A 12,552-nucleotide genomic window follows, 5' to 3' on the forward strand; every position below is an offset into this window, starting at 1 on the left:
ATTTTGAGTTCATTATACACATTCCACCTATAACTGCTTTCTGCTTGACCAAAAAAAGTACTTCTTTGAAAAAGAAATTGGAGAGCAAAAACACTTTTATCCACTGTTGCCTAGGTATAATAACATGTGTTTTTCACACAAAACATAAAAAGAAAAAACTCTGATAACGTTATTTGCATTTTTTACAATTTGTGTAAACTTAGTTGCACTTAATCTCAATTGATGTCATTAACTGTAAACTTTCGAATACTATATGACGCACAGTGATATGCTCTGATTTGTATTTTAGAAGAAATCACCACCATAAGAAGCACATAGCTAATACAAAAACATCTTCTGTCTGTATGAAGCTTGTCTAACCTGCAGCCCATGGGCCACATGAGGCCCAGGACAGCCTTGAATATAGCCCAACAAAAATTTGTAAACTTTCTTAAAGCATTGTAAGATTTTTGGAAACTCTTTTTAGCTCCTCAACTGTCATTAGTGTTCCTGTATTTTATGTGTGGCCCAAGACAATTAATTCTTCTTCCAATGTGGCCCAGGGAAGCCAAAAGATTGGACACCCCAGGTCTATATCATTCTCAATATCATTCTCTGTGTCTTTCTCAATCTTCAGAAAAAGTAGAAATAACAAGTGAAATATCAAAATTTGTATTTTAGAACAAATCGTATCATATCACACCTTTTCTCCCTTTCTAGGTCAGATGCCAAGGCACCAAAACATCAAATAGTAAGGCATGCTCAAAAAACAGCATCTAAGCTACACGGGTAGCTCACACCTGTTATCCTAGCACTTTGGGAGGCGAAGCAGGCAGATTGCCTGAGCTCAGAAGTTCGAGACCAGCCTGGGAAATACAGTGAAATCCCATCTCTACTAAAAATACAAAAAAATCAGCCAGGGTTGGCGGGCATATGCCTGTAGTCCCACCTACTCGGCAGGCTGAGGCAGGAGAATTGATTGTACCCAGGAGGCGGAGGTTGCAGTGAGCTGATATCGCGCCACTGCACTCCAGCCTGGGTGACAGAGCAAGACTCTGTCTCCCCTCCCAAAAAAAAACAACAACAACAAACAGCATCTATAATATTACCAAATAGCTAAATGGGAAATTAGGGAAATTACAGAGTTACTAGCTTTAATATTTTAAAGTATTTTGAAGTAGCTGAAGTACTTTACTTTCACAAATAACTCCAAAATTCTCCTCCAAACTAATAGGAAAACAATAATGACATCAGAATGCATACAGCAGCACTATTCATAATAGGCAAAAATTAGAAACAAACCCAAATGCATATCAATAGTAAAACTCATCAATAAAATGTAGCATATTCAGATACTGGAGGACACATAGCACTCAGAATGAATGAAATACAACTGCATGCAATTATATAGCTGAATCTCATGAATATTACATTGAGCAAAACAATACAAAACCAACAGAATACATTGTATGATTCTTTGTAAACTCTAAACAAAAATAGGCCAAAATAATGGAGCTGGACAGAAAATAGTGGTGCTAGGCTAAAGGATAAAAGTTACCCTTGGAGATGGGAAACAGTTCTCCCTGAAAGGGAGCATGAGGAAATCCTGGAGGGCTGTTAATGTTCTGCTTCTTGATCTCAGTGCTACTTTCCATACTTTCAATCTGTGCACTTTCCATTGTATGTTTTATGTTACTTAGCAATAAGCACTTTGCTGCTTTTATCAATTTTTCTAAATATCCTTTACTGAGCAACCTATCATTTGTCATTTTAAAAGTTTATTTACTTATCCCTGCCTTGAGCCACACAGCATTTAATATGATTCTAAGGTATGAAAAAGATTCTGTAAATTTTATATTATTCCGATTAAAGATTATCTATGTTGGACCTGGAAACACATCTATGTCCAGGAACTGCCTTTACCATTTCACAATTCCGTATCAGCTCTGTTTGTTTTTGTTTTTGTTTTTGTTTTTTCCATGAAGCAGCATATTTATTCCGGGCCCTAGTAGACAGCTCCCTGATTTCATTCCCACTCATCACCACCAGCTGGATGGACAGTTCCACCAGACACTGGCAGAGTCTACTCAGGCTCAGCTCCTCAACATCCAGGTAACTGACGTGGAAGGCCTGCTCCTCAGAAAGCTCACAGAGGACACAGCAGCAGGCAAGGCCCAGGGCACCTAGGGAGCCCAGGGAGCAATTGCAGAAGGACAGGATCTTCTCTCCATTGAATTTCGTAGAAAATCCCAGGTGCAGCCTGGGCCCTGGTTCCAAAGACCATCCAGGCGGGAGCCCACATCAGTGGAGAAGTAGTCATCATCAGGCTCCACCTCATTGCCATCCCAAGCATCCAGAGACAACGTGTGCACTCGAAGCAGCATTTTGGTCACCGCATTACACCTTGTTAACGTGACACTTGGAAGTGTCACTGCCAATCTCAATGAAACACTCCATTCATCAGGTCATGGTGAATTATTCGCTGTGATCTGGCCTGGACTCCTGGGTCACTGTGTACTCTAGCAACCACCAGCCTTTCTGCACCACCAGTTCCTGAAGAGCACCAATAGGGATGCACTCGGACTGCTGAAGGGAGGAGCAGAGGCTGCTTTTCCATGGGGGTGCTCCTGGTTAGGACAACAGATGAAACTGGGGTAGCAGCTGCTGCAGCAGTAAAAAACAGAGCGTCCCCAAGCAGTGAAGAGTCTAGGGGAGAAAAAGAACTGCTGTCCTTCGGGGCTGGCTGCAACATGCTCCCCACTTTGAGGTATTTGAGGGCCACCTCAGCTGCCTTGTGCCTGACTGCCTTCTTCCTGGAGCCCTGACCAGTGCAGCTGGTGTCGCCAACAGTGTGACCCGGAAGGTGAAATTAGGCTGTGGGCCCTCGGCTTTGAGAAGGTCATACACAGGTGTTCTTCCCTATTCTGGTCCCGTACTTCTGCAGAAGTCTGATAGGTGTCTTGCCAGGGATGGTGGCCAGCATTTTCTCTACACTAGGCAGCCCGCAGCCCATGGTAGTGCCAGAGTCTTACTCCTCTTCACTCATTCCCTTCTCTGTCCCCACAGGCACCACTGTGACTGCCTCCATATCAACTTCTTTGACCAGTCAAGCACCGTAAGCAGCACATAGCTTACAAAAACAATATTTTGTCTATATCATTCTTAATCTTCAGAAAAAGTAGAAATAACAAGTGAAATTTTAAAATTAAAATTAAATATCCTCAAGGACTCTTCAATTTCCATCACCATTAGCCTTCAAAACAAAAAGATAAACATTTTTGGGGACCCATCTGCTCTCTCCTTATGAATGAATAATGGACTGCCCCACATATTTTTTTTTTTTTTTTTTTTTGAGACGGAGTCTGGCTCTGTCTCCCAGGCTGGAGTGCAGTGGCCGGATCTCAGCTCACTGCAAGCTCCGCCTCCCGGGTTTACGCCATTCTCCTGCCTCAGCCTCCAGAGTAGCTGGGACTACAGGCGCCCGCCACCTCGCCCGGCTAGTTTTTTGTATTTTTAGTAGAGACGGGGTTTCACCGTGTTAGCCAGGATGGTCTCGATCTCCTGACCTCGTGATCCGCCCGTCTCGGCCTCCCAAAGTGCTGGGATTACAGGTTTGAGCCACCGCGCCCGGCTGCCCCACATATTTTTAAATTTCACCTTTAATCCTATATTCTGCTATTGCAAGCTAAGATGAGTAGACAAAGCAAAGAAACCACGTGATGCACTCAGTCTTGTCAACAACAGGTAAAAGCAGTCTTTCCAAAACATCCTTCTAAGCAACTTTCTATGACCTGAGATATGCAGATTTAGCACTCTGGAGGAGACATGGGAGAAAAACTGTCCTGGACACTTCATGAAAAGAGTGTAATAAGTCATGCTAATAATTAGCACTTCAGTTAAAAGCCCCAAAACGTTGACCCTTGAATTCATGTTTCACAACTAAAAAGACACAAAGCATTCTCCCTGGGTTTGAAAATCTTCTCCAATGGGAGTCCAGAAGCAGATGATCTTTGGAAAAAAAAAAATAGCTAATGACTCCCGGATCAAGCAAATGACAAACCAAAGTATACAGCTTCCACCCAAGACAGAAGATTATAACTTTCCTGGTATCTGTGCTCCTCCTTTCTAAAATAATTTTGTTTACTTTTAATCTTATTTATTAGTGTGCTTTGGCATCCCAGGTGATCAACTAAAGGCTTCTCAGAATATGTGTATACATTCACATATTGTCAGTGTTATCACATTCTTTATCTCCATTAGTCTTTCATTACCACCTAAGAGAAGGCAAAAATCTCCCTGTTATCTCACTGACAAAACTTAATATTAGGTTGGTGCAAGGTAATTGCAGTTTTGGCATTGAAAGTAATTTACTTTTGCACCAACCTAATAGCTGTTACTTAAAACACTACAAGTAGCAAATTTCCTTCCTGAGGACACTTGTACGTTTGAATTTTCTTTACATTATAATCTAACCTTCAGTCTTGTAAAAAATAGACCTTGATCTCAGTCATTATAGCAGTTACGGTAGAAGCAACTACTGTATTGGGGTTGTGAACAAATGTGAACCTGAAAGAGCTAATCCTTCAAGATGGCACTCAAGTAGCTAACTGGGCCTAGATTTTAAAGATTTTAAAGACAGCTAAGCTGCCATTTGCTAAGTAGCGGTCATCACATACTCTGAGTTTCCAGAAAACCCACACCTCTATTGAACTTTGTGCTCACCTAAACGAACCAATCAGGGCTCAGCTATATCAACTAATCAGAACCCAGCTGTAACAACCAGTCAGAACTGAGCTGTGTTAACCAATGAGAACGAAGCAAGTTTGAATCCTTCATTTTCATAAAGAAACTGGATTAAGAATATGGGCAGGAACGTTTGCTATAAAATTAGGATCCTCCCTTTGCTTTCTGGAATGCACTTTCCTCTATCATTGAAAACTATGTCTACCCCATTTGCAAACAGTCTCTTTCCTCAAAATTCCTTTCCAGAAAAATTTTGTTGCCAGAGCAATCTTTGCTACAGTAACTATTCTTCTGGCAAATCTTTATCTTTTGACATCCTAAAATTTCTATCTCATTGCAATAAATAAGAATCAAATGTAAACTAACTGTAGGTATTACTAGAACTCATTATATAGAGGATAGTGCCTTGTGAGAAGTTTTAGGCAATAATCTGTGAGCAAAAGTGACCTATGACACTTCTGTCTTACATAATTAAGAATAAGTGTGAGTTTTCCGTTCTCTCTCTTCCACTGGTGTAGCAACTCTGGAAGCTATGTGTTCTGGATGGCTTACAAGAAAGCAGCAGCCTAAATCTCTGAGTTGCCACTTGGAAGAGAAACCTACTCCTATGAACAGGTTTCAGTTTTAGTGAACCTGTGCTCTTGGGCTGTGACTCTGAAAGTGATTCTCAGCTTCTTGTCCCCCTTAGGTGAGGCGGAAAATCTAAAGACTGGAGTTATTTTCCTTTTCTCATATTGATTCACCTCTGGTAAAGTTGTTTCTCTTGAGGGAAGGTGGGGAACAGAAAGTTCTAGGAGTATGTCAAAATGGTTACTACTCCCCTGGACTATTTCAGGATGGTTACTTTCCCTTCCCCCAGCTGGAAGCATGAGGGGACTTTTCTCTGATCTTCACTTTCAGAGCTTATGGTACTCCTAGAAGTAAAACCTCAAAATTGTGGGGGCTTCCCACAATTGTGGGCTAGGACCCCAGGAAGGTTTAACTTTTAAGTTAGTCCACATTCAGCTTCCAGCAGTTCATCAATTATAGTTTAAGTTTCCCTAACAGAATCTGTGGTTTCTTCACCCAGTAAACTTATTCTTTATATTTGTCCCTCTCTCTACACTACTCAGGGCTTGATTTGCCCTGTGACCTCAATTTTCTGATGGATTTAAGAAAAGTTGCTGGTTTTCAGATCAGCATTTTTCTTGTTGTGAGAACAGCAGTGACAACTTTCACGCTCTTTCACCTATCAAAAAGAAAACCAGAAGTCCCCACATGATTGTTTTTAATTACTTATCAACTTGTCTCTTTTTTCCACTTAACCATGAACTATTTGAGAGTAGGAACCACAGTCTTTTTATCTCAGGACCCAGGATAGGTATAAGGATTCTTCGGAGCTTAACAAATCTTTGTGTCTGCTCTTTATCACACACTCTCTTTCTAGGTTATTTTATGCATTTTTCTAGCCTTATGTGCCATACTAACCACTCTCAAACATATATCTCTGGCCAGTCCATCTCTCTCCTTTAATGCTGGATAATTATAAGCATCTTAAATTTTAAAAGTTCAGAATGTACGTTTTAGTTTATACCTCCAACCTGTTCATCTTCTCCATTTCTTGATCATATTTAATAACATCATGACCCAATTAGTTCTTTCAACTAGAAATCTGGGAGTCATCTTTGGTTCTTTTCCCTTCTTCAACAACTTCTAAATCTATTCCTCCGACAAATCATATCATTTCAATCTTCAAATATATTCTCAATTTACTTCTCTCCATCTTCTTTGTAATCAGTGTGGTCCAGGTTATCACTATCACTAGCAAAGTCTTCAAAAAAGGCCTCTTCAGTTGCTCTCTCCATTTCTATTCTCACTCATGCTACTCATAGAGCAGTCACAATGATCTTTATATACATAAAGTAAACCCAGCCGGGCGCGGTGGCTCACACCTGTAATCCCAGCACTTTGGGAGGCCAAGATGGGCAGATCAGAAGGTCAGGATATCGAGACCATCCTGGCTAACACAGTGAAACCCCATGTCTACTAAAAATACAAAAAATTAGCCAGGCGTGGTGGTGGGCACCTGTAGTCCCAGCTACTCAGGAGGCTGAGGCAGGAGAATGGCCTGAACCCGGGAGGCGGAGCTTGCAGTGAGCCAAGATCGTGCCACTGCACTCCAGCCTGGGTGACGGAGTAAGACTCCATCTCAAAAAAATAAAAATAAATAAATAAAGTAAATCATGTCACTCCCATGTTTAAATCTCTTAAATATCTTCCCTGTATACTGAGACTCAGATTCAAACTCTTTATCATTCTCTGTAAAACCACCGCCCTATCTGAGTCCTACCTCTGGAACCTCATCTCCTGCCACACTCCCTCTCATCTACTATACTACACCCACGTTGGTCTTCTTTGTGACCTTGCTACTTTAAGACTTTCACATATCATGTTCCCTATGCTTAAAACACTCTTCCCTTTAACATTTTGTTTCTATTAAAATACCTTACAACCAAAGAGGATTATTATATTAGGTGGTTGGTTATCTAATTCCAATAATTCAAATCTTAAGATTTTCCTAGTATTTCAAACATACATTTATTAATCATAGCAAAACATAAATAAAACTAAAATATAAAATTCAAAGTAAAGTAATCCAATTGATTAGTTTAATGTATTTGCATTAGAAAAGTTTCTTAATTACCTTTACCATTTTGCTATGTATTGAAGAAACAAAGTTAAAATGACAGCCGCATTATAAGGCATTTATCATTTTTCCTAGTATCCATCTTTAAATATCCAGAGGCTTGTTTTATACCTTACATAAAACCTGTTACGTTACATTGTCTTTGCAGAAAACTTTCCCTTATTTTAATGCTGATACAAAAGATAGCAAAAGAAAAGAGAAAGAAATATTAAAATTATCTAATTTATATATTAAGCAGTTTCTACAAAAGGTGAATTAACTGGCAACTAAAACAAAAGGCTCATTCAATTTTCTATGCCTCAATTCTCATGAAAAGTTGAATACAATAGTCTACTTATATCTATAATTTCACATCAATTGCCAAAATCAAAATAAGTAAATCTTCTGTTATGCTAAAGAATATGAAATGAACAAACCTCAAAAATACAGACCTCAAGAAGCCTACATCATCACTACATTTTTCAACAACCACAAAATGGAATTTATATAAATTGATTAAAATGGAACTACTGTTTAGGAAACATAATAGATTTTTAATACTAGCTATCTGGTAGAATATTTCGTTATTCTGCTATGAAAGTATTTGCACAAAATATGAAAAACTTACTTTTCAACATTTAAAACTTAAAATGAATACCTGGAATTCAGCTCCCCAAAATAATTTTATGGATGAATAATAGAAAGTAAGCAGATAGAAAGTTATCCCACTCAGACAGTATTCATATTGGGAAAGAAACAAGATAACCTAGAAAGAAGAAGCCTTATAACTTCAAACAGAGAGTAAGTGAATTAAAGGCATTCTGAAGTAACCCTGGTCTGTGGTTCAGAAAGATAAAAGGAAGGCTTCTAGAAAAACAAATACTAAAAATCTTCAATGTAACAAGAATGTAAGATGAAGAATGTAACTATTAAGAGAATATATTGATTCTGAATTTTTAAAACGACATAAATCATAGAGGAAGAATGAATTAGTGGTCAAAGACATCTTAATTGAAATAATATCAATTAATCAAGAATTAATTTTTAAATCATCCAAAAGTGCTATTTTTTCTACCATCTTCCCTATCCAAAAATCAAAGCAGATTAGATTATATTTATTATTAAAGTGATTTCTTTTGTGTTTATGCTGATCAAATGTCACTTTGTTACAGTAATCTAAATATCTTTTTTTTTTTTTGAGACGGAGTCTCGTTCTGTCACCCAGGCTGGAGTGCAGTGGCACAATCTCGGCTCACTGCAAGCTCTGCCTCCCGGATTCACACCATTCTCCTGCCTCAGCCTCCCGAGTAGCTGGGACTACAGGCGCCCGCCACCACACCTGGCTAATTTTTTGTATTTTTAGTAGACATGGAGTTTCACCGTGTTAGCCAGGATGGTCTCGATATCCTGACCTCGTGATCCTCCCACCTCAACCTCCCAAAGTGCTGGGATTACAGGTGTGAGCCACCGCGCCCAGTCTAAATATCATTGTTTTAAAGTCACAAAATATCTGTCATTTTATTTAATGGCCATGGTAATCTAATACATAATATGGCACAATCTTGATTATTTTCAAAACCTCACACACAAGATACATAACTGAACTCATTTAAAACCAAGACAAAATTATATCTAATTATGTTTTGTTATTGGCTTCTCCATTTTATTTTATTTTAAGCTTCAGTGCCATAGTGAAAAAGCAAAACAATGACATTGTGTGGCATTTTAATATAATGCTTGCTAGTTAGAAAAGAAATTATTAAATTTAATTTTACTCCTTATGTCATAAAACTCCTGTATCATAAAAGGATAAAATATGATAAATCAATTATGAAAAAATATTTATTGAGTTCCTACTATGTATCAGGCATTCTGCTAAATGCCAAGAATAAAACAGTAGGCAAGACAAATACTGGCCTGACTTCAATGACCTTAAGCACAGGAAAAGTTCCAATTTGAGAACTACATATTAACTATTAGGAAGAGTATATCACATCATACTTTTACTTCAGTTGAAACTCAAACCCTGACAAAATATAATATAAAATGTATGCAAAGTAGCATAAAATGGATAAGGAGATTATCCTCATCAATAGCAACAAGACAAAAAAGATGTTTATCTTTTACTCTGCATTAAAGGCAAAACATGAATGTTTTTCTGAGTGTTTCATCATACTTGTCATTCTCATTCTCTCCATATCACTTTTCAACTTGTCCATTCCTACAACCAAACCAGCTTCTCTGAAGTCATAATTCAAAAGGAAGCACTGAGGCTAAGTGGTTGGAGCACCTCTGAATATTACGGCAACTGTCAGAAGACTGGAATTTAAATATATGCGGTCTCTCTCCCATCCTGAGCTACCTCAACTTCGCAACATAAACAATATTGCTTGCACAAAATTAAAATGATACAGAAGTGAACAACTTTCTAAACAGTGTTTTTAATCTATTAACAAAAAAATGAAATCAATACTTCTTTAATGTTTCAGGTCAGTGTGAGAATATATTGCCACATTTCCCAAATTATATTTCATAACCTAATGAAATGTTTAGTAAAAACAGGATTCAGTGGTCAAATAAATGTATTAAACAGTGTATGTTCTAATACCCTTGGAGCATATTTGGGTTCTCAGAATAATTATAATAAAGAAACTTGCTTAACCTTTTGTAAAACCACCTTTCCAAAACTATTTGACCAAAGATTGAATTTGGGGGTTAATGTCTTTTCACGTTCTCTAGAACAATTTTTGAAAGAAACACACTCTAGTTATATATTGCATTGCTGGAAAAGGATGTTTTACTGAGTAAGTATGGCTTACATTATTTATACTAAAATATAGCAGGGTAGGGGGAATTACCTCTTCTTTTTTACTACCCTATTAATTATCCTTGCCATCTTTTTAGATTTCCATTAAGGGTAATAGTATCAATTTCCTTTCTGAGGGCATACTATTCCAAAGACAGTATTTTAACACATACTTTTCAGTATGTTATACTATCAGAGATAATATTTAGTCTATATAGATCAGCTTACTTACGTCTGGGGCTCCTTTTCATTTTGTTGTTTTTGCTGGGGCTGAAGAACGTTATTTACCAGTTCAGTGATTCCACTAAAGGGAAACCACCTGTTTAAATAAGCAAATAATGTGACTGAATAACCAAATGAATAACAATGTAGGTTAATGTTTTCTTATCCATAATAAAAATACACAGGCACAAAAGCTACAGCCAATGGTAATGTGAGCTCCAATTATCCAGGCAGTCAAAATGTAGGGAAATTAAATTTGAACACTTAACTAGTCCACAAGCAGGCAGCAAAAAACTACATCCAGTCACTATGTGGGTGAAGTAAGAAGCTGCAGGCAGCTCTCTTACAAGCCAGAGAGTCAGAAAGCAGAAGACACACTAGCTGCAGCCTATCCAGTATTAGTATAAGCTAATACCAGAAAGCAGTATGTGGCAAAAGTACAGAAGTCAAGCCTACTACACTCTTAATACATTTACTTACTGTGTCAGCTGTGGTTTGTGTTCTTCTTTGACCCTAAAAAGATAAGTTTGCACAACTGAGTGCACTGTACTATGAAGAGATTTCTATTTACAAATTTGTGTTCATATAAAATGGACACCAAAAATAAGAATTTTATATAGAAAGACTTAGTGCTTTGCCATATATTGAAATTATACATTTCAATTTTACACAAAAAAAGAGAAATTGAATCATTTGTTCTCAACAGAAAACTAATAGTAAAATTCTACCTCTGTTTTAAAGCAATGATTTAGTCCTGAAGTTTTCTGAATATTTTTATTGATATTAAAGATTTTAAAATAATTATATTAACATACTGTATTAAACACAATTACATTTGGTTAAGCACAAATAGATTTCCTTTTCTTAATTTTTCCTTAATATTGAGGTAAGGCATAAGTATTTTAAATAAAACATAGAGTTTTATGAATGTATTTTTTAAAGGCTTACAAATGAATTTCTTTATGCCTAAAGAAGCAGAGAAAGGAATAGGGGGTGGGGGAGGGCAAGTATGCAAACTCTCTTAAAATAGCTATTAAAATAACTGTATATTAAATTAGAAATATTCATAAGTTAATTATGCAAACAACTATTCCAGACTGAAAATGAATTTAAATAAATGGTATATAAATAACTATAATAAGTCAGTGCTTCACTTCTAGTTCTGCTGAGTTCAATAAAGTCTTGTCTAAAATAGCATATAGAAAAAACTGCTTTCTAATTCTCTGAGATGAGAAGATATTTTTATATTACAAAAATCTAAAAATTCACAGTCAGAAACTGATTTAGAAGTAGACAGTTGTGGAAAGCTAAGACAGCCGATTGAAAGCAGCTGCAGTCCACAGCGCTCAAGGAGAGGAATGAAAGGAGCAAGTCAGTTCAGCACCTTCAACTGAAATATCTGAGTTCTCACATTGAAACTGACTAAGCAAACAACTTGACCCTCAGAGAATAAAGAGAAGCAGGGTGGAGCAATAGCACACCTGGGAACAGCACAGAGCCAAGGGAAGTGGTCAGTGATTGTGTAACCTGACTAGGAAACCATGCTTCTCCCACAGATCTTTGCAACCAATGGATCAGGAGATCTCCTCGTGAACCCACATCACCAGGGCTTTGGGTCCAATACACTGAGCTATGTGAAGTTTCAGCAGAGCGGCTGCTTAGACACACAGAGAGACCCAGGAGTTTTGCATACTCTGGCCCCGGAATCTGTGGCAAGGCAGGAGATCTATGTGTGAATGCCCCCAGGAAGGGGACTGAGTGCAGGAAGCAAAGTGGCATCATTCTGTGGGCCCCACTTCCATGGTGCCTCACAAGTTGGGACCCACTGGCCTGGAATTCCAGCCAGCTGGTAGCAGCAGGTTGGAGTCTGCCTGAGTCAGGACTGAGTTCCCAGGGGGGTGGGTGACCACCATCTCTGTGGTTCAGTAGACTCAGTCATTTCAGCCTGCCAACTTTGAAGAATACAGGCAGTTTGGACGAGGAGGGGTCCCCCAGAGAGCAGCATAGCTGCCTTGACAGATCATGGCCAGACTGCTCCTTTAAGTGGAACCCGATTCATTCGTCCTCACTTGGCAAGACCTCCCTGTGATGGCTTCAGCCACTCCAGCAAGGATTCTCTGGACACAGCTTTGATCTT

At 38.3% G+C, this 12,552-nt stretch overlaps 1 protein-coding gene and 1 pseudogene across 2 annotated transcripts in view; both read right to left on the reverse strand.

Annotated features, from left to right (window-relative positions):
• RIMS2 (regulating synaptic membrane exocytosis 2) overlaps positions 1-12,552 on the reverse strand; it is a 773,533-nt gene that overhangs the window by 608,940 nt on the left and 152,041 nt on the right. The gene's annotated exons all lie outside the window — the stretch shown is intronic.
• On the reverse strand, positions 1,846-3,025 carry LOC105504391 (annotated as a pseudogene).

This window comes from Colobus angolensis, unplaced genomic scaffold (genome assembly GCF_000951035.1).
Source record: "Colobus angolensis palliatus isolate OR3802 unplaced genomic scaffold, Cang.pa_1.0 Scaffold121, whole genome shotgun sequence".
Lineage (NCBI taxonomy): Eukaryota > Metazoa > Chordata > Mammalia > Primates > Cercopithecidae > Colobus > Colobus angolensis.